Source organism: Cebus imitator, unplaced genomic scaffold (assembly GCF_001604975.1).
Source record: "Cebus imitator isolate Cc_AM_T3 unplaced genomic scaffold, Cebus_imitator-1.0 Scaffold151, whole genome shotgun sequence".
In the NCBI taxonomy this organism is placed as follows: Eukaryota; Metazoa; Chordata; class Mammalia; order Primates; family Cebidae; genus Cebus; species Cebus imitator.
The window spans coordinates 988,471-1,010,103 of record NW_016107466.1 but is presented as its reverse complement, the minus strand read 5'-3'; the positions used below and the strand labels follow the sequence as shown (position 1 = coordinate 1,010,103).

Below are 21,633 nucleotides of genomic sequence, written 5' to 3'. Positions count from 1 at the left end.
GTAGGCTGTATTAAGTACTTCTTATATAACCATTCTTTATATGTGAATACTCAAAGTTGAGTCCAGGTTGACAATATAGAAGTTAGAAATCTTTTCTGAGTTATAATACCATGAAAAGAAAATATTCAAATCATAGATTTGAAAAATTATAATTGCCATACCTAAGATACACTACATTTTTAATGTACACAAAATAGAAAAATGAGTTAAATGCATTGAAGGCAATTCGCAAAGAACAAACCTAACAATTCAACAGATATAGGAGAGTTTATCTACCTTTATGGTAGTGAAGTCAATGAAACTTAAAATAACAGTGACTTTTGAAATACCTATGAGACTAGCATAAGTTAAGAAGAAAATAACTAAAATTCAAATTCCTGGATAAAATGCAAGAATGTACTTTGCTAATGGAAATATCAATTAGTCTATTTTTAAAGCAATTTGTAAATATCTAGTAACATTAGTGACATTTATTGAAAGTAGGGTTTTAAGTGACTCCTTTTATAACTTTGTAACCTTTTTATAAAAATCATTTTAACTATTGATTTAAAAATCTTTGGACAAAAAATCTTGATTGACTATACAACCCTGATTGTGTGTATGCAAAAGACTACGCATGTGCACATAAATGGACACAGGTGTTTTTTGGATGGACTTGAAATTTGAAGAAAGATGCTCAGTAATTCTGGCTTTGATACCACCACCATTTCAATTGTAAATTTTTCATTTTTGTTTTGTATATTAATATGTACATATACTTATTTATATGTGTGTATATATTCCAAATAGGTATTTTATCTTGCATAACAATTCAAGCTTACAAAAATAGGCTTAATAATCTTTGTTTTATGCCAATATTCTTATGGCATAGTGTGGAAACTGAGGTCCCAAGAAATATACAAATTTATATAGTGAATAACAAAGCCAGATGTAACTAACATTCTCTCTCTCACCCACCCTCTCTCACTTTCTTTCTCTCTCTTAACCATGCCAGTGTTCTCTGGAAAAAAGGGCGTGAGAACCTTGAATTAGATGTTTCCACACATAAAGCTTAATTGTCTTCTTTGAGTCCAGTCAGGATTTTTGCTGTTATTTTCCAGCATCTCCCAAACTTTTTGAAGTTTATGTTTGAAATCGGCATGCAAAAGTTCTCTGGACTGGTGACAAATTAGTTCTTTGATTATTGTGCCATATTCCCCATTATAGAAATGTCAGAAGGAAACATCTGTCCAGCAAATTGCCATGGAATAGAATTGAAGAATTACTGGGAAATTCATACAATTCCATGGACAAGTGACAAACGATTCCAAAGGCATTGATACCAGAGCATTAACAACAGAAAAGAGAAAATAAAGAGCATTTTGTCTTGAGAATAAAAAAGAAAAGACAAATGTAAATGTCAACCAAGGACCGTAGATGTTCTAGATTTTATTCCAAATGGAAAACAGCAAGTCTTCCAACTTTGTGAAACATTTTCTTTAGGCAATAAAGATTACATTTGTTTACATCTGGCATCTTTAATTACACTGATCTAGATTGTCTAGATTTATATAAATTAAACAACCAAGACCAAGAAAACAGAGTAACTTGCCCAAGGTCACACAGTTAATTATCAGCAATGTCAGAACTAGATGTGTATTTTTTGACATTATCATTCCCCATCCTTTCCCTCATAGAATAACTCAGGATGACATATTGAATGAATGTAGAAAACAGATAATTCATAATTAGAGGAACAAAGAAGAAAACTAATTTTCAAAAACATATACCTAATATAACTGCACAGGAGACATTCTCTGCAATACTGATATTACTTTTATATAATTTTTTGGACATAGATAAAGGGTATGTGTTACACACCACAACTGGAAATACTTTCTTGAGGTGATACATGATTCACCTCATAGCATCTTCTTTTTTGTGTCTTTTTGACCCAGAACTATAATTTGTTTTTCACTTAATTTTGAGTACCTTGAATTCATGGAGTTCTAAATTATAATTATATTAGGTCCGTGGGCCACTTAACATGATCACAAAGCAGGCATGAAAAAATGTTGAATGAATGAATCGATGGATGGACTAATATATTCCTGGCTTGTAAGAGGAAAATACTTCCACTTGTTGACATGGGGCCTTAGGAAGTTGTTAGTGATTCCCAAGCTCTTAATCTTGAAGATCCTTTGTGTATTAGTCCATTTTCATGCTGCTAATAAAGACATATCTGAGACTGGGCAGTTTACAAAAGAAAGAGGTTTATTGGAATTAAAGTTCTATGTGGCTGGGGAAGCCTCCCAATCATGGCAGAAGGTAAAAGGCACATCTTACATGGTAGCAGACAAAAGAAGTGAGCTTGTGTAGGGAAATTCCCCTTTTAAAACCATGAAATCTCATTAGATTTATTCACAATCAAGAGAACAGCAAGGGAAAGATCTTCCCCCATGATTCAATTACCTGCAGCCGGGTTCCTCCCACAACACATGGGAATTCAAAATGAGGTTTGAGTAGGGACACAGCCAAACCATATAACCTTGTTATTATACCTGTATGTGTGTATGTGTGTGTGCATTGATGCTACTTCCTGACTGTTGTCATTCAGAATCATGCACTGTCTATGACACCTTAGTGTTCATGTGATACCAGAATGAGTTTTTTTTCTTGAACCATCTGACGATCTTTGATTGGAAATAGAACTTTGGGTCACTTATTGTTCCAACCACTAGAAGTAAAACAGACAAAGACAGCTTTTCTACTTGTGCAGAAAACTCACAAATGAGTATAAGACAGAAATGCACAAAGAACTAGAGAGCATTAAGAGCTTCTGAACTTTTTGGAGGTGAGACCTGAAGGATGAATATAAACTGTGCAGAGAAAGAATGTGGGTTTAGTGGTAGGCAACAGAGTATTTGAAGAGGGCTTGCTTTTTTTCCTGATGACTGGATCTGAATGTGGGAAGGTAGATGAGAAGGTCTGAGAGGCTGTACACATTCATGCATGTGAAATGTCTATGTTTCTTTGGAATAATCGAAGAAAGAGATTAAACCTGAAAGTAAGAAGATAACATCTGGGAGATGGAAGAAGAAAGGGATAAACCTTGAGATTAAGTAGAGCCACCCTTTGCAAAGCTTTGCCAACTGGATAACTGATACTTTATCAAGGGGTTTTGAAATTTATTGAGCAGTTTTAAGAAGGAGGGATTATATTCAAGTTGCTTTATTTTATTTTATTTTTTTGATGGAGTCTCTCTCTGTCACCAGGCTGGAGTGCAGCTGTGCGATCTTGATGCGCTGCAACCTCCACCTCCCAGGTTCAAGAGATTCTCCTCCCTCAGCCTCCCGAGTGGCTGGGGCTATAGACATGCACCACCACACTCAACTAATTTTTGTATTTTTAGTAGATGGGATTTCACCATGTTTGCCAGGATGGTCTTGATCTCTTGACCTCCTGATCCGCCTGCCTCAGCTGGGATTACAGGTGTGAGCCACTGTACTGGGCCTCAAGTTGCTTTTAAAATTACTTGATCTTCTCTGTGAAAGAAAATGGCTAGATCAGCAATGTTAAAAGGATATATCTTTCTTAATCTGAAAAGTAATGATAATTTTAAACTGAATAGGCTTATTGGAAATGAGTTTTATACCCCTTGGTGTAATGAGGCAGGTTGAATTTGAAATGGAGCCAAACACAGAGCCTGACACAAAGAATTCATTTAATATACCTTAGCTTCTCTCTAGTCCTTTCTAATTTCCTTCTTTTCTCTTGCCTTGTCAAATATATTTTTTAAGTGGAACTGCGTGTTGCTTCTGTCGTGTCTGTATTACACATGCCTGTGAATAGTGGGGAATAAGCATTGGTCTAACTAGAGCCAAATCTCCAGGCAGCGCTGCCTTTAAAGACTCACATGGGGCAGGCACAGTGGCTCATCGACTGTAATCCCAGCATTTTGGGAAGCCAAGGTGGAAGGATCGCTTGAGTCCAGGAGTTTGAGACCAGCCTGGGCAATATGGTGGGACCCAATCTCTACAAAACAAAAGAACAACAACAACAACAACAAAAACAATTAGATTGGCATGGTGGCACATGCCTGTAATCCCAGCCACTCAGGAGGCTGAGGCAGGATAGCTTGAGCCGGGGAGATTGAGGCTGCAGTGAGCTATAATTGCGCCACTTAACTCCAGCCTAGGTGACAGAATGAAACCGTGTTTCAATTTTAAGAAAAGCACACCTCATCCTTTCCATTGTCCTCTTTATTTCCTTTTAAGTTATATTTACATAGTCTTCTGTCTACAGATGCTCTTTATCATGAGAGAAAAAAAATAGCAGAGACATTGACTGAGCTCTTGTCCAGTCTTTGAGTGTGACGTTGTTCCATGCTGATACAATCTCTTCAGTCTTCAGGTTTGCATGGAACCGATTAAGCAAGGCATTTTTGTCATCGTCTACCATATGTTTACTTGATATTTGTGATCTTCTGAATGAGAACCTGGGGTAAAGTCATGAGATCATAAGGTCCATCTAAACCTGATTCCAGCACCAGCATCCATTAATCCATTTGCTGTTTTAGAAGGAGGCTTATTGTGCCGTATTTTGCCAAATAGCAAACTAGGAAAACTGTCAAAAGGGCATTATAGAAGAAGAAAAAAATCTTTCGATAAAATATGCTTCATTTTCATCATTTCAATTGCTTTGTGATTATGGCCTATTTCTCCAGAAACAGCAGATTTTCAGCAAATGGTTGAGTCTCTAAAAAACTACTGATCACTTTCCTAAATAAACTGGGGGGCAATTTCTACAATAACATAAAATGCTTCCTTCTTATTCAAAGGAATGCCACAATCACTGTCCACTTGACAATTCAGTCTTGAAGGTCAAATAAAACATCACACTTCTATTAATTTAAAAAAAATCTTCCAGAAAGAGAATGTTCACAACTTCCACTGTGCTCACAAAAAACTTTGTACGCCATGTTGCACACCACTGCATAGTTTAATTTTGGCTTTGTCTGTCCATTGGTCCCACTAATATCTTGTGATTACATTGTGTTCTCATCATGCCTTCTCTCTGTGTATCTAAAATCTTCACATAAAAATAGGTGGTTAGAAAAAAAAATGCTTTTAAAGGAATGAATGTATAGGCTCTCAGAAATGTATCCCAAGATCTTTTTTAAATTACATTTCGAAACAATTATAGAGTCACTGGAAATTGCAAAGTTAGTACAGAAAGTTCCCCTTTGACTTTCATTCAGCTTTCCCTAATGGAAATATTTGAATAACTCGTGTGTTCAAAACAAGGAAATTGGTATCGTCACAATACAATTAACTAGAGTCTACTTGGATTTCATTAGGTTTTGCATGCACTGTTTTTTCTTTCTGTGTTAATTTTTGTACTTTTGTGTGTATAGTTATATGAGATTGTCTCACCTGCGTAGATTTATACAATTAAGATACAGAAATGTTCTGCCACTCAAAGGAACTACTTTTATAGCCACACCCTCTTCCTCTGCACTAACTACAGGCAACTGTTGATCTCTTGTCCCATTGCTGGAGTTGTGTTGTTTAGAAAATGTTATGTAAATGGAATCATCTAGCACTTAACTTTCAAAGATTGACATTTTTCACTCAGTGTGATGCCCTTGAAATCCATCCAACTTGTTGCATTACCTGCAGTTTCTTTCTTTTTAATGCTGGGTAGCATTCTATTATGGGATTGTACCACAGCGTGTTTAGCCAGACTCCTCAAACATTTAATATAATTTTCAAATTGCTTTATCATTATCATCTCATTCTTACACTTCTCTTAGGTAACAGTTAAAAAATTCTTCCCCTAAGATCCTTCTTGTGAATGTTTTTCATTAAATTCTCTATAAGTCATGTCCCTTATGAATGTGCCAGAGAGGAATAGCTGGATATCTAACTTGGCCTTCCAGCATTCTTTAACCTGGAACCAAGCTGAAGAATACAACTTCCCTGGTAGTTAGGACAAAATGGTTATAGGGCCTTGGCAAGAATTTGGAACTGTACAGGTTACAGAAAATGATTTTGGTCAATGTTCCTAATTCACTCTATTCTTCTGGTACACATTAACCTTTTAGTCCAGGGTTCTTTAGCAATGCACTTTTAAGTGCTATCAGAGAATTTATTTGTTCTCAACCATGCATAACTCAGTAAATTTGAGAGCTTGATCTTTGGGAGGAACGTTTTTTAAAGGAAGATCTTTTTGTATTTAATATAGCTCTCGCAAGAACTCAATGTAACAAATCGATATATATTTATGGTGTCACCAAAGATTTCGGGTGGATAAGGAGGTGGTGGTGTGAGTTGGAAGGGAATCGACAGCTTCTTCTTACTCTAAGGAGTGGAGCTGCCTTTTTTTTTCCAGTACAATAATGATTCAAACACACAAAAAGAATCCCCATGATGCTAAATAAAAAAATACTTTGTGTTTTCTTTTTCTGCTTTTTTTCAGTCTCACCCCGAGATCACAGCAAAGAATGGAAAGAAAAAAATAATAATAATGAGAGTCTGACTTAGTAAAAGCGAAGTTCTTTCTCTGTTAGTATCACAAAAACAGAGAAGCCCCCAGGCCTTTCATGTGTATTCTGGAAGTAATGCCTGCTTCCAAAAATGGTAAGTTTAACCTTCTCGAAGTTACATTTTCCTGAATTATCAAGGCTCAATCTTGTTCTTTTGTTATTGAATACATCTCTCATAAAACTCAGATGCCTTTTTTGGACTGACCCTGGAGCTGAGGGTGGAGGCAGCAAGGAGGTGGGTGAGGAGGAAGCCCAAGTATTTCATGTTTCTTATAATCAGTTTCTTTCAGGGACTTCTTCAGGGACTGCCTGATCCCTTCACAATGCTCCTCTTCCTGATCAAGGAAAAGACATGTGATTTTGCAGTCTCCTTTAGCTCTCCTTCATGGAAATGATTCTCTTGACACTGAAACTAAAACATCGTCTAGGCATGGCTGAAAAGTAAGTGTTCTGGGCCTCTTTTCAACTTCTCCAAGCCCCAGCCGCGACTGGAAATTGTTAAGCAGCATTTCTTACAGTTTCTTTCTGTTTTTACTATTTTGGTTTCCTTTATAGGAATCATTTTTCACTGCAGGAAGAAAAGTGAGGGAGTGAAAGGTAACAGAGTGCGAAGAATAGAATAATATTTGCTCTCTGCTGAGTCATCTGACTCAGATCATTAGTTGGGGGCTTTTGAGGCTGGATTTCTAGCTGGAAAGTGCTTTTAAAAATGAGAAAAACTGAAATTAACCCTCGTGCTGATGGTCAGGATTTAACTAGGAATAGAAGTTTGCCTCTAAGAATGTTCAGGGAAATTTCTGAGACGGTCTTGCCTAGGGACTTCCCACTTGTGGATTCCAATTTTTAACTCTGAGTTTTGTATTGAAATAGATGTGTCATGTTCTCCTAATATCTGTGAAATATTTTATATTTTATGATAGGATAAGTTAGGAACAAAAGCAGGAAATTTTCCAAATCTTGGGCCATGTTGTGAGTGGATATTTGGTGTAATAGAGAGAATTAGGTATTGAAGACAGACAGGCCTGAATGCATTTTGCTCAATATATCGTCTACCAACTGATGATTTTTTGAGAAGCCCTGTTACCTTTTTGATCTGGAACATTGTAATGTTACCCTTCTTTCAAGGCTGCTGCAGGGGTTATAATGTGAAAAATAAATCATAATTTATTATTAGAAAAATAGTATTTTATTATTAGAAATCTAAACTAGAAAAATGTAGATGTTGTACAGGCCTTCAAAATAGTCTACACAAGCACCCTGCATTTAAAAATAGTAAATCAAAACCTAATGACATGAACTTATAAATATAGAAAGGTAGTATTAGAGAACTTCTGGCTCTTAGGTTATTATATGTAGAATAGTTTTGACTTATATTTATAACTTCTGTGTGTATACTTGTAAATATTTATAGTACATGGATACTCACTATTTATAACACTGAGTAAATCATTTTAGAGTAAATTTGGCATATATCTCATAATAAAAACATTGTAAATAAAGGTAAAGGATTTGCAATCAATGACAACTCAAAGGAAAATAAAAGTGATTCTGCTAGATTCAAACCAAAGATTAATTTCTACGTGAAGATACAACATGAGTTCACTTATTTTTATCATATCCAGCCTACATCTGACTTTGTTACCCAATAAATGTTATGCTGGAACTGTTATATAACATCGCACATTCAGCCGTTGTTCCAGCAGATGACATTAAAACTCCTTCAACCACCGTTAAGATAACAAGTAAATTCCACTTCCTTGGGATTCCTGGCAATAATTGAAAACTTATTTAACATATGCCTAGAAAGACCAGCTGAAGAAGAGAACAGAAAAATTATTATTCAACTTTTTCAGAGTCTGCCTAAAATAACCCTAGAATGATTGGACTGACAATTCCCATTGGATAGGAGGCCTGTGGCCCTTATGGTCGTAAAAAGACGTGTCATCTGTGACCTTTACAATAGAAGATGGGGAAGACCAAGCTGGGCAAACAATTGTACAGATGTTGAAGGAGATAGAAATGTTCTTTCATACTTAAGGATTAAAGATACAATTTAATCTTTGAAAATACATAAATTACATGATACATAAACAACCTATATCTCCTCTAATCATATTACTCAAACAAAACACAGATTTATCCTAAGAGAAAGCTTTTACAATAGCTTAAGTGGACTGATACTCTTTTTCTTTTAAACTAATTAATAAACATGTAAGTGTAGAATACCGTATTATACATAACATAACTCCAGAACTTTTTCATCTTCCATAACTGAAACTCTACAGCCAGTGAACTCCTTATTTCCCTCTCCCCATAGCCCCTGGAAAACACCATTCTACCTTTTGCTGCTTAGAGTTTGAGTACTTCAGATACCTCAGATAATTGGAATCATACAGTATTCAAAAGAATTGAAAACAAGATCTCAAAGAGATATTATTTATACTCTGAAGTTTATTCTGGCATTATTCACAAATGCCAATATATGAAATAACCCCAAAGTCCATGTATGGATGAATGGATAATGAAAAGGTGATAGTGATCTATCTGTAGATATCTATCTCTCTCTCTCTCTCTCTCTCTCTCTCTCTATCTATCTACCTACCTATTTATCACCTATCTGTTGATGGATAGATATCTATAGATAGAGAGAAATATAGATATCTACATCTCTCTATATTTATATATAAATATATAAATATAGATATAAATATTCTACTCTATAAATATATAGGTTTCTACATAGCTATAGAGATATCTATATATATCTGTATCTATATAATTTTTGTTTTAGTAAACAAATTATATTCATATTATTTTATATTCATGAATTAAATTTACATTATTCACATTACATAAATATGTAGATACATATATATTTATTTATAGAGATATCTATATCTGTCTATCATCTATCTCTCTATCTATCTATCTATCTATCTATCTATCTATCTATCTATCTATCTAATACACAGTCGTAGTCTCTTAATGATGGGATATATTTTGAGAAATGAATCCTTAAGCTATTTTGCCATGTGTTGACAGAGTGTACATACACAAATCTAGACAGTACAGCCTACTACATATCTAGGCTGATTATGTAAACTTTTCTCATAAAGAGTTTGAAGCCAACCCATTATGTATAAAATGTAAATATTACCGGGGAAAAAAACATGTTATATGTTTTATTAGTTTTATATAATATAAACAAGAACTTTCACTCTCTGGGCCTCAATATTTCTTACCGGTTTGAAAAAAGAAAAGAAGAGAAGAAGGTAAAAAACCGAAGCTTGTTATTTTCTAAAGGAAGTTTGATAGCTAAAAGTTTTTGATAGTTAACCTGATGGAGTGTAGAGATTTTCCAAGGGATTTGGATTCTAAAGGCTTGGATCTAAGTTTTCAGTCTGTCATTAAATAGCTTTGTGTTCTAGTTTTGTATCCTTGGTGTCTTCAGCTATAAAATTATGCTGATACCAGATTTTCTCCAGGGCTTTTAGGTAAATCACATAAAGCTGTAAATATGAAAATAATTTTTGTTTACTAAAAATATGAATGTTTTCTGATGATTCTATTAGTAGTGTTAGTCAATAGGATATATGAAGCTCAAGGACTGAAATGTTGACATTTATATATAAATATGTCAATATATAGATATAACATTTCTCTGTCATTTAACATCTGTTTACATGTTCTCTGTCAAGGTCATGCATGTACTGGATGTTTTTTTACCAGTGACTTTAAGTGAATCTGAAATTATTTAGGAGAATCCCAGAATTTGAGAATTGGGTAGTAGGACCTGGAATCTGGAATCTAAAGATGCTAAGGCAATTAACAAAGGCTAAACTAAAGGTGAATAATCATTCCAGATAATTAATTAAGAAACAGTTTATGTTTCCCAGAAGTTGATTCTGGGATAAAAAAGCATTTCTAAATACTTATTTCTATTTTGAAATATATTCTTATGCAGATACTCAGTTATAATATTGATTTCAAGAACCGATCAAAAAGGATTGATAAGTGTTTCTCAAATACCAGTGAAGTACTTGCCTGTCGCCCAGGCAACTTGCATGTATTACTTTGTGTAATCCTCCTGATAACTCTGTCAGATGGGTACTCCTCTTTCCATTTTACAGATGTGGGGCTGAGTTGCAATGAATATCTAAAGTTCCCAGAGGTATGACACAGAGATGAGATCTTACCCAGATGTTCTATCTGTCTAAGTATCTATTATCTAAATATGCATAATATATTTTTATCAATTTGTATTAGTCCATTCTCTCATTACTATAAAGAAATACCAGAGACTGGGTAATTTATAAAGAAAAGAAGTTTACTTGGCTCACAGTACTGCGGGTTTGTACAGGAAGCATGACACTGGCATCTGCTTGGTTTCTGGGGAGGTCTCAAGAAAATTATAATCATGGGAAAGGCAAAGTGGGAGCAGCACATCACATGGACGGAGGAGCAAGAGAGCAAGGGTGAGAAGCTACACACTTTTAAATGACCAGATCACATGAGAACTCACTATTATAACAGAACCAATGGGGATGGTGCTAAACCATTCATGAGAAATCAGCCCTCATGAGCGAGTCATCCCTCACCAGTCCCCATCTCCAACACTGGGGATTATATTTCAGTATGAGATTTGGGTGGGGACAGTTCCAAACCATATCATTATCAATATATCTTTGTGTGCATGTATGTATCTTTCTGTCTGCCGATCTCTCTATTTCTATACCTATATAATACCTTGAGAAAGTAAGTCTGTATCTTATTTTCATATTGACATATCTTGCTCAAGTAATATAAAGTGCCAACCACAAGTGAAAATCAACTTCAGAATCATGTCCACTGTATAGAATAAAGACAAAAGAAGAAGGATGGGCATAAGAAATCTGAAATAATTTATGAGTATAGGACTGGGTAGTATTTCTAGGAACAACATTTTAAATAACAGTGGGAATCCTGTTATAAGCTTGTATAACTTCATGGAAGAAATGGAGAAAACAGGGAAAAGTAAAATTAATTGTACAATTCAGTTATATTTTAACACTTGATTTACACCTTATTCAGATAAATCAGTTCTTAGTGTTTCCTCAGAAGAAGAAGGAGTCTTAGGAAAACTCGAGATGCCCCAGAATCAACTTATTTGAATTATAGTTTAGTTAATGGCTTTTGGAAGAAAAAAAAAAAGGCTGATAATATCGATAAATGTGTTATAGTTATGTTGTGGGTTTTTTTTTTTTTTTTGATTACCTGAAAAAACTTGTATCTGCCTGGGAAAATAGAAAAAAGATAGGTATGTAAAAATATGTGTGGGGAATAGTCAGAGAACATGAGTAATTTAGCATGAAGTCACGCATGTTCCAAGTCTAATCTAATTTATGAAGCCCACCAATGATACAAGTTCTTTCACCCTCCTCCTGAATTTTTCTTCTCAGAACTCATTGTGTATCTCTAGAAGGCTGGATCTGTCTTCTGGCATTACTAAAGACCTCAAGAAATGCTTGTGAATTTCTTAACCCTGTACTGATTCTTAATAAGCTAGGTCACCTGATTTATTTTATAATCCTACTTAGTTCTTCCAAACCCTGTTCAAACTATTCCATTTATTTAAATTAATTTTTGGTAGGGGCCTATCTAATTATTCTATTTCCTCTGTACAGTATAGTGCTTTGCACATCATAGCTTCTCGGTAACATCTAAATAATTATGTCTTCTTGACTGCTAGGGATCCACTACTAGAGGCACCTGCATGCTGCTGTCCATCTCTGCACTCCTTAATATGGGTACCTTACTATGCCTTTGCCAATAGCAAAGATAAAAATTTAGGTTTAGAGAGATTGCACAAAGTAACATGGTTAACTAGTGGTTATGAACATGAGTTAAGCTCCATGCTTGTCCCATTGCCCCAGTGCCTTAAAAGTTCACAGGCAATGAATAAGGCATATTATGGTCTTTATCCATGCAAAGGGAAGAGTGCAGTAAAAGCTTTGAGAGTCTATTCTTGCAATGACATTTGCACACTTCCATACAAGTGAATACTTAATTGACCCATTCTTCCTGTCCTGTAATGCATGAGCTACCATTTGAAAAGGGATTGGAATATCTGCAAAAATGTTCTGAAACTATTCATGGGTTTCATGATTCTCTTAAAATATTGTTTCCAGATTTATATAGCCTTTTCCTAGTACAAAGAATGAATTCCACATTGTCTCCTCTTATAAAAAAACTAAAAAAATATTTCTTCCAAATGCTTCACAGCCTACCCTGTACACTCTGCTCTTTGATGTTGGATCTATTTTAGAGCTCGTGGTAGGTAAGGCAGATGGAACCTTGTCTCATCTCCTTCCTGTCCCCATCAAGTTTCTTCCTGTAGGCTACAGAATGAACCAAAGGAAGATGACTGCTTTCTTTCTCACAACTAATGTGATCCGTGATTCATGATATATACTATTATCTTGGAAGAATGAAAATAGTTTGTATTATCCACTATAAGAGCCTACAAAACCAATATTCATGGAAAATAATTATAGTTTTAAAGTATGTTGTATGTTACAGGTCCTTTTATAGGTGGTTCATATTTTTTGATGCTTAATATTCAGTCCAAGCCTATGGTTGATATTAGTATTAATGTTTTGCAATAAGAACACTGAAGATTAAAGTGATAACTACCACAGAGCTAGCCAGTGGATTCAATTCAAATTGATTGGTATAAAATTAAGTTCCCCTTAATGACATTTCACTGAACAATTTTTGTGGATGCCTTTAAACTCTTGTAGCAACATGATAAAGCTGAGAAAGGAATAGCCTCTGAGGCATGCTATCTAGCATAGTATAGGGAAAGGAGTGGACTTTGAATACAGATTGTCTAGGTTAAAATCCTGGCTCCATTATTTACAGCTATGTCACTGTGTTTAAGTCAGTGAAGTGCTCTTTGCCTCAATTTCCTCTTTTGTAAAATAGAAGCAATGATAATATGTATTATGAGAATTAAATGAACAGTGGTAAGCACAGTACAGGAGGTACTATATGTATTTGTTTGCTCTCACACCTTACCCCAGGCACTCCCTAGCCAAGAAACTACCTTACCATTGAGTTTTATGAAGAATATAACATCCTGAATAAAAAAACAAGAATCAGTACCCTAGATCCTGCCATATACACATATGCATTCAGTTTAACAAGAAGCAGTGGAACATGTCTATTCTGTCTTTTTTTGGACTTCCTGTCTGGTGGTTTAATTACAAGGATAGAGGATAAATTTAGAGATGAGAATACATATATATATATATATATATATATGCATAAATATGTTTGGTCTGTGATTTTTGAGTAGGTATATGATTTTCAACCATCACTGTCTGCACATAAAATAACACAGAATTTAAGCATTATGCAACCCTAATTGTGAATTGGGAAAGGAGTGGATTTTTTTTTTCTTTTTCAAAATACTCTCTTTATGTCTCTGAGTTTCTGAAAATCTTAGGTAATTTTCCACCCTTTGGCATCTTGTCATATCTTGAAGGTCAGGCTGACAGCAATGGACAAGCTCAATTTCTTTCTGATTTCCCAAGGAGACTCATCGATATGCTTTTTTTCAGTAGTGTGTCATTAGGTCCCTCATATTAATAATAGAATCATCTGCAATTCTGATTATTAGTCAATCTTAAAAAATGAGGGATTCATTTAACTAGTATTGAAGAACTAATTTAAAATTCACTAGCAATTCATTTCTCCCAGGTTATAGGATAGATTAAGAAGCACTGAATGTGAAATAAGCCTGGATTCTTAATGCATATGGGAACATATTAAGAACTACCTATAGGTAGCTTAAAACATAAAAAGATAAATTTTAAAATTATAATTAAGTAGATATTACATCTTGAGATTCTATCAACTGAATTAATATTGTCTTAATTAATGTCATATTTTTTGGAGAATATTTAAACAGATATACGTCTGTACATATTGATGGGTATATAGAATAATGAGTCACACTTCTTAAATCAGGCCAAAATCAGTTCAAATCCTCTCATTGACATTTACTAACAGCGAGATCTTGGGAGAATTGTTTATTTAATCTCTTTTATTATCAGTTTCTTCATTTATAACAGCAAGGAAAATAATTTTAGGCTTAGAGAAACCTTTTTAAATATCTACCATTTATTTCTTAGTCCACCTTAATCGCTGAAAATATCCCTTGATGTGTGTATATGTATATTCAGCTATTCTATAAGAATAAAGGAGTTGTAACATCTCATATGTAGGTTTAATATTTGGAGCTTGGGCTCCAATCAAAAATATTTTCAGCTTTATATAAAAAATGAAGTGTTTGGGTGAACTAAAAGAGAAATATTCATCCAAACAAAAAGGGATGATGCTTCTAACATCTTTTTATCTAACTGATTTTTGCCTTTTATGGTTAATTATCTGTCAAGTGCCTTTTACCTCCTTGCTGGGACGATCACATTTATTTTAAAGTCCTTCCAGAAATACTTAAGGAAATAACAAACCCCACCTGATCACTGGAATTTAGAAGGGGTTGGATACACAATGCTGACATCCAACATGATCAATGCATCTCTTTCCAACTTGTCCAAAACTCTAATTTGCTTTTTGCATATAATTTTACTAAAAAAGAAAGAATTGAAGTTTGACCTGTTTCTATGTTAATATCTATTAGCTTGTCAGTAGTTCCTCTTGAAAAATACTAAATTTTAACTCATTCCTAGAGGCTATGCTACCCAAGAGAAAATTTTTGTAGAATATGATCATTTCTGAACCAAAATGTTGATTCCCAATTGCTACTGTTTATTTAGTTTTCAGTTAGAACTGAGACCATCTGGTAGAAACAATCATTGTTAACACATTCATTAATCTGGATTAACTATTGAAAACCCTAGTTTATTTCACAGATCTCCCTTGTGTATACAGGAATATTTAGTGATGACCATTGGGTTATGACAAATTTGAAGTTCTGCAATTAGGTGTAACACCATTTATTTAAATAAACTTATGGGCCATATCTATTTTAGATATTCACTATCTTTCAGCTTCTCTAAAATCCGGCTATTTTCTTGTAATAATAAATTACAGTGTAAGAAAAAATAAGATTACTAACTGACAAAGAATGCATAACAACAAAAAAATGAGTGACACTAATACTAATAACATGCAGCAGTTGCAAAGCATCTCATATATGATAAACACTGGGTTACACACTCTGTCAGATACCTCATTTAATCTTCACAAATAGCATATAAATTTGAAATTGTAATTGTATTTCCATGTTACTAATGAAAAAACTGAGGTCAGAGGGGTTATGGGATAACCTACTCAAGACTGTAATTGCAATACCAGACAGATGTGTGTGATGTATCAAAGTGGGCAGAGCTGGGCCTCACGGAATCTGTTTTGTGTCATGTCATAACACATGCTTCTAACCTTTACTATGGATTTGGCACAGTCTCTGTATCTTAGTATCACTCATTGACTATTTTAGTCCTGGACAGAAGCACCCACTTGACAGGTGCTGTGGGGAATTTCTTCCCATGGCACACATCATAACAAAGTGGGGTATCATAAATGTGAAATTGTGTTATAGTTAGTTACTAGGGGAACAGCATTTGTCCACATCAAGTCATCTTTGTTCAAATATTCAATTATGTTTTTTATTTGATCAAAAGGTGTAAGTTTTGCATATATACACACACACACACACACACACATATATACACACACATATACACACTGGCTAGATTTAAATAAGCATTGATTTTTAGCACAGTATTGGTCTAGAAGCACTGCTTGTTTTTATTATGAAAGAAAAATTTACAGAAAAGTTTTATCTTCATAACTCTGTTGATGATGTGAATCATGTTTTGATTATAATATCAAAATTTAGGTAGCTAGTATCTACAATCAAGTTGTAATATACTTAGATTTTTACAAGATATTTATATTTTGTCATCTTGAACTGCATAATCGAGAATAAATTTATATCATGTAATGCTTTTATAAAATATTCTTTCATTTTTTAAATGAAGAGCAATCATTGTCATGTTTTTTTTTACATATCATTTCACATTGTACCATGCACATTAGAAATTTGGCCCATACTGTGTTAACATCAAAAAATAATGAATAAATTAATCTCAGCCAGTGTGTGTGTATGTGTGTGTGTGTGTGTGTGTGTGTAAAACAATAATTGTTTAGGTCAAAAAAAATTTTAGAAGTAAGGACAAGAACTGTGTCATAATCATTTTTGTTCCAGCAAAACATTGAAATGTATATCCTTCTGAATAGAAAGATTTGGCAGCATATACTGCTATTTTGCCTCTTCTTTTAATGCTGAAATATTTGTATTAAGTTTTTGTTTGCAAACAATGAGAAACCATCAGCTAACTCAAAAAGAAAGAAGTTCAATAGAAGGATATCAGCAAATGCACAGGGAGGCGAGTGAACCAGAGGAGGCTGGCCAAGAGCAAATAAAGATTCCATCCTGGCTTCTAGCTCTGCCTTTCATCTTAAGAAAGGGATGCTGCTGCCTCCACTTCAAAATAAATGGTGAAGTGCCTACACCTTTCTCCTTACTCACGGAAGATTACAAGACCTGAGCAAAAACATTGATTGGCCACAGAGAAGCCAGGTCATGTGACCATGTTTTAGTTACCAAAAAAAGTAGGAGGAGAGACTACTGGGCATTTTTATTTCTGGGTTTGGAGCAGCAGAAACAAAAAAGATGGCAAATGTCTCCTGGGAAATAATTAAATGGGGTTGATCATCCACTGATTTCAGTGAAGAGTTATTTTCACTACCAGAATAGGCTTATTTTGGAAGGGGAAAGCAAAAATAAATAAGGCCAGAAAAACTGTTCAAACATATATTTTTTGTTTTGGTTACTGTAACTTCGAGATCAAAACCATAACTGTTCCCTGGTGAAAATGAGAATGTTCAAACTACCTATCACTTTTCAGGTAGAAGAGGTTGTCTGTCCAAGTGCAGTTAATGAGCTAAATGAATGGAACAGGTTTATCACAATAACTTATAAGCTTCTTCTCACTTGTATTCTTGGGACTTACAAGACAAATAGAAAACAAAATCACACTTTTAAATTATCTGTGGGTCTCTTTTCAAGTTTGACAGCTGATTTCTTACAAAACGTTTCAATAAAAACTTAAGTCATAACCAAATTTTCCAACATAGCTGTTGCAGTCATTTCTACCCAGCCACACTCTTCCAAAAGAAAAAAAAAAACAAAAAAAACAGTGAATCTGATAAAATCTTATAGGTGTGACCACATAAACAATACATGATTTTAAAAACATAGGAAATTCTTACACAAATGGTCAATTGAACTGAATGTCTGGAGTGATGAGATTAAACGTACCAGAGCTTTTCACCTATGAATGAAGTTTTAACACATCAACTTGACATCAATTTGACTTGTGTATTTTACTAACACTTTGGTTGTTTGAGCATTTTCATAGTTATACCACAATTGCCTTTTTCTCTCAATATAGTAAAATAATAATGATTGTACCCACCACCAACATTAACATGGCTTTGTGAAATCAAACACTTTAAACCAATGATTTATTTTGTCTTTATAATGACATGATATCAGCTTTTTAAAATGTTCTTTTTATTTTATCTGCTGGACTCTCACTATATTATTTAATCATAATGGGGATAGTGAATATCCCTGCACAAACAGTCTCTAAGCCGGTGCCTGTCATCTGATTAGTAACACATAAATCTCTGTTGAATGAAATTTGATGAAGAAACCATTTATTATGTAATGCTAGATTAAAAGCAAGATGTAACAAAATGTTCTATAGAAGAAGTCAGTCAAGAATGAGTACACCTTATATAATTCAATTTTATGAAGTTCAAGAACAAGAAAAATTTATAAAGGTGATAGATATCAATTCATCTCTGGAAAGAGTTTTGACTGGAAATGGCAAGAGGAAGCCTTTTGGGGTACTGCAAATGTTCTTATCTTGTACTATATGCATATTAAATTCTACCTAAAAGTAAATCATAAAACAATATGTATGTAGAATTACTGAAAAATTTTAAATATATGTGTGGGAGTATTTAATTAATTTGGAAAACATTCAAAATATATTAAAGATCTTTTTTTCTTAAGATGCTGTAATTATGTCTTTATGTCATTCATGCGATAATTTTGTTATGATTATGTATATATTTAATAAGTGAAGCCAAAGGTTTTATCATTGTATTACAATGCCTATGAAGTCTGATGCAGAGTTTGTGCTCAAGAAAAATAACTACAATTATTTGACCAGGAATAGAGCTGTTATTCTGAGTCAAAGGTTTTGAGCAGAAATCGATATTTAAGCTCACTTCATATATTTGTGTTTTAGATGAATGTCTACTTTCTTCTCCATAGTACCCTTAGTGCCTAGAATAGTTCTGAACACAGAGTGCGATGCCTATTAAATATTTGTTAAATGAGTGAATGAATCTGATGCACACTAAAACCTTACAATGGGCTTAAGTATCACTTGAAGCAGAACTCAAGTGTCCTCTACCTGTGATGAAATTGTGTTTATCTCTTCCCAGATAGGTCGTGAATAAACAATGAGGCATTCTCTTAAGGAAAAGCCCTCCTAGTTTCAATAGCAAGTCATGTAGCATAGCAGGAAAAAGGGATGGGATTTAACGTCTGGCAGATTCATTTGAAACCCTGATTTTATCACATTGTCTTTTTGTGAAGTTTGCCTGAATACCCAAATATTCAAGCCCAATTTTCTTCATCTGAAAAACAGAAATGTTTCTGAAATTGAAGTAGATAATAAAAGTCAGCCTCTACTAAGCATTCACTATGTACATTCTCTGTGCTAAAAACATTGCATATGTTACCGTATTGCTTGTATGCAAAGTATATGAATTACTTAGCACAAAGCTCAATATAAATACGTTTCTTTTCTATGGCAATTCAATTTTTAAAATCATTCCAATGACTCTCTATATATTTTCTCTAATTTATTTTCTTTGAGTTTTGTAAACTATTTTAGATTGTACTTTGTTAGCATTTATCTAAAGACTTTAAATTTCTTAAAGAAATGAACCATTTGCTCTCTGAGTTGTATAAAGTTCATTGAATTACCAAATCTTAGCATGGCCATTGATGACATGTAATCTTTCTTACAATAAATGCAGTATTTCTCTAATGAAGAGTCATTTGATGGATTTAGGATACAGATTATTTTTTGAGGCAGGGTCTTGCTGTGTTGTCCAGGCTGGTTTTGAAATTCTGGGCTCAAGCTACCCACCTGCCTCAGTCTCCTGAGTATCTGGGACCACAGGCACACCCCACCATGTCTGTTGGCTCTATGATACTTTGAGTGAAGTGGAGTTATTCTCTTCTGATATGCCAAGTTCCATTTTTTGACAACTCTGTGCCTTCCACTCTTAAATCGTTCTTTTCTCTGAAATGGCATAGTTCTCTGACAAGCTGGAGATGGTTACGTATAAAAATCCCCATAAATTGATCATAAAAATAAAAAGTAGGGCAGTTATAGCTCTATTCTATAAATTAAAACTTTGTAGGGAGTGGCATATTCGATTTAAGAGTTTTGACTCAGAGAAGCGTAAAGGTAGCAGAATCTGGAATAGGTTCTGAGAGGACATAGGAGTGGTTGATTAAAAGAGGGTAAAATAATTACTTCACTTCCAGGGATGTGTGCCAACATAGGAGACGTCTTGGCTAAGAAAGTGGAGAAGTGACATGTGCAGACAAGATGCCATGGAAGAGAAAGGCAAACACAGACAGAGGCTCCTCCTTGAAAGTAGGTTTGAGAAAGGTGGCGGGTTGAGTGGTTGGATTCAGGGACTGTAATCACATTAACGGTGCCAAAACAAATAGGAATTAATGTCACTTGAGTTTCTCTGCAGTGAGGGAACTATATCAGTTCCTTGTGGAGTGTCTGCCGTGTGTCAGGTTCTCTGCTAGGCATTTGGAGGAGTTATTTCTTTTAGTATTCAGAGCAGCCTCTGTGTTAGGAATCATTATCCCGGATGAAGAAGCAGAGGCTGAGGGAGATGAGGTGGAGGAAGGAAGAGAAAAAGGCATAAAAACTTTCCTCTTTTGGAAGACAAATGAGAATGAAGCATGAGCTTTTAAAAAGTACTGAGATTTCTCTCTACACCTCCTCCCAGCTTTTTTTAATGTCCTCAAAAGGCTGGGATTAGGAATCCTCCCACAGCCCATGTCTCCTGAGAACTTACATAGCACTGCTTCTGATTAAACTAACAGATTAGACCCAGTGGCATAAGGCACAGCTTCTCTCCTTTGAGAAAGAGCAAGTAAGAATGAAGTGTTAGATTGCAAAGCTAATTATACATTCTCTTCAAGTGTCAACCATCTGTTGCAATTGTTTAAAAAGCAGACATAAGTCAACTGTTGGGGCGGGATGTTTACTGTTGCGAACACACAGGAAGCTTCAGCACACGTGGAGAACCCTTGATCTATCACGTGCCTGTAGGCTGCAGTGAGATTCTGCTGATGTCTTGGGAAACCCACCTTTTCGAGAGATAGTAAGTGATAGCTGCAGGTGCTGAAGATTAAGCACCAGTCACAGAGACTCCTTCAGCACTGGAAAAAAACTTAAACATTATATGATCCACACTCAGTGTATAGATGGGAAAACATAGATGAGCGAAGACAAGGTACTACCTATTACTTATAATCTTACAATTTTCTGCAGAAATTTTGTGTTTGCACATAGAGCCCTCTCTAAAGGGAGGGTGGAACATTATTTTTTTTCTCTGTACTTCATGTGTAGTACAATAATGCAAAAAAAAAAAAAAAAAAAAAAGGAAAGTTCTTCTCAACATTGGGAAGTCAACAAAAAGAAGGAAGTTGTCCAAGGGTGTGCCCCTAGTGATGGCCAGGTTTATTTGTAAAATGTTATAAAAATATAATCAGGTGTAGTGTGGATGAAGGTCAGGATGCACAGAGAAAGTAGCACATTTCCTCCTACACCAGAGCCATGCTGTTCTTTTCCTTATTAACTTATTTATTGAATAAGCTGAAAGTTCTACCAAACTGAGGCTGCTCGTAATTCTCTTTGTTAAAA

The 21,633-nt window shown here is 34.6% G+C and overlaps 1 long non-coding RNA gene across 1 annotated transcript; it reads left to right on the top strand.

Moving 5' to 3' along the window:
• Window positions 1–6,732: 6,732 nt before the first annotated feature.
• Window positions 6,733–21,089, top strand: LOC119473358. The gene is made up of 3 exons (XR_005202566.1): window positions 6,733–6,967; window positions 20,232–20,343; window positions 20,992–21,089. It is a non-coding gene; the product is annotated as an uncharacterized LOC119473358 (long non-coding RNA).
• Window positions 21,090–21,633: the final 544 nt, after the last annotated feature.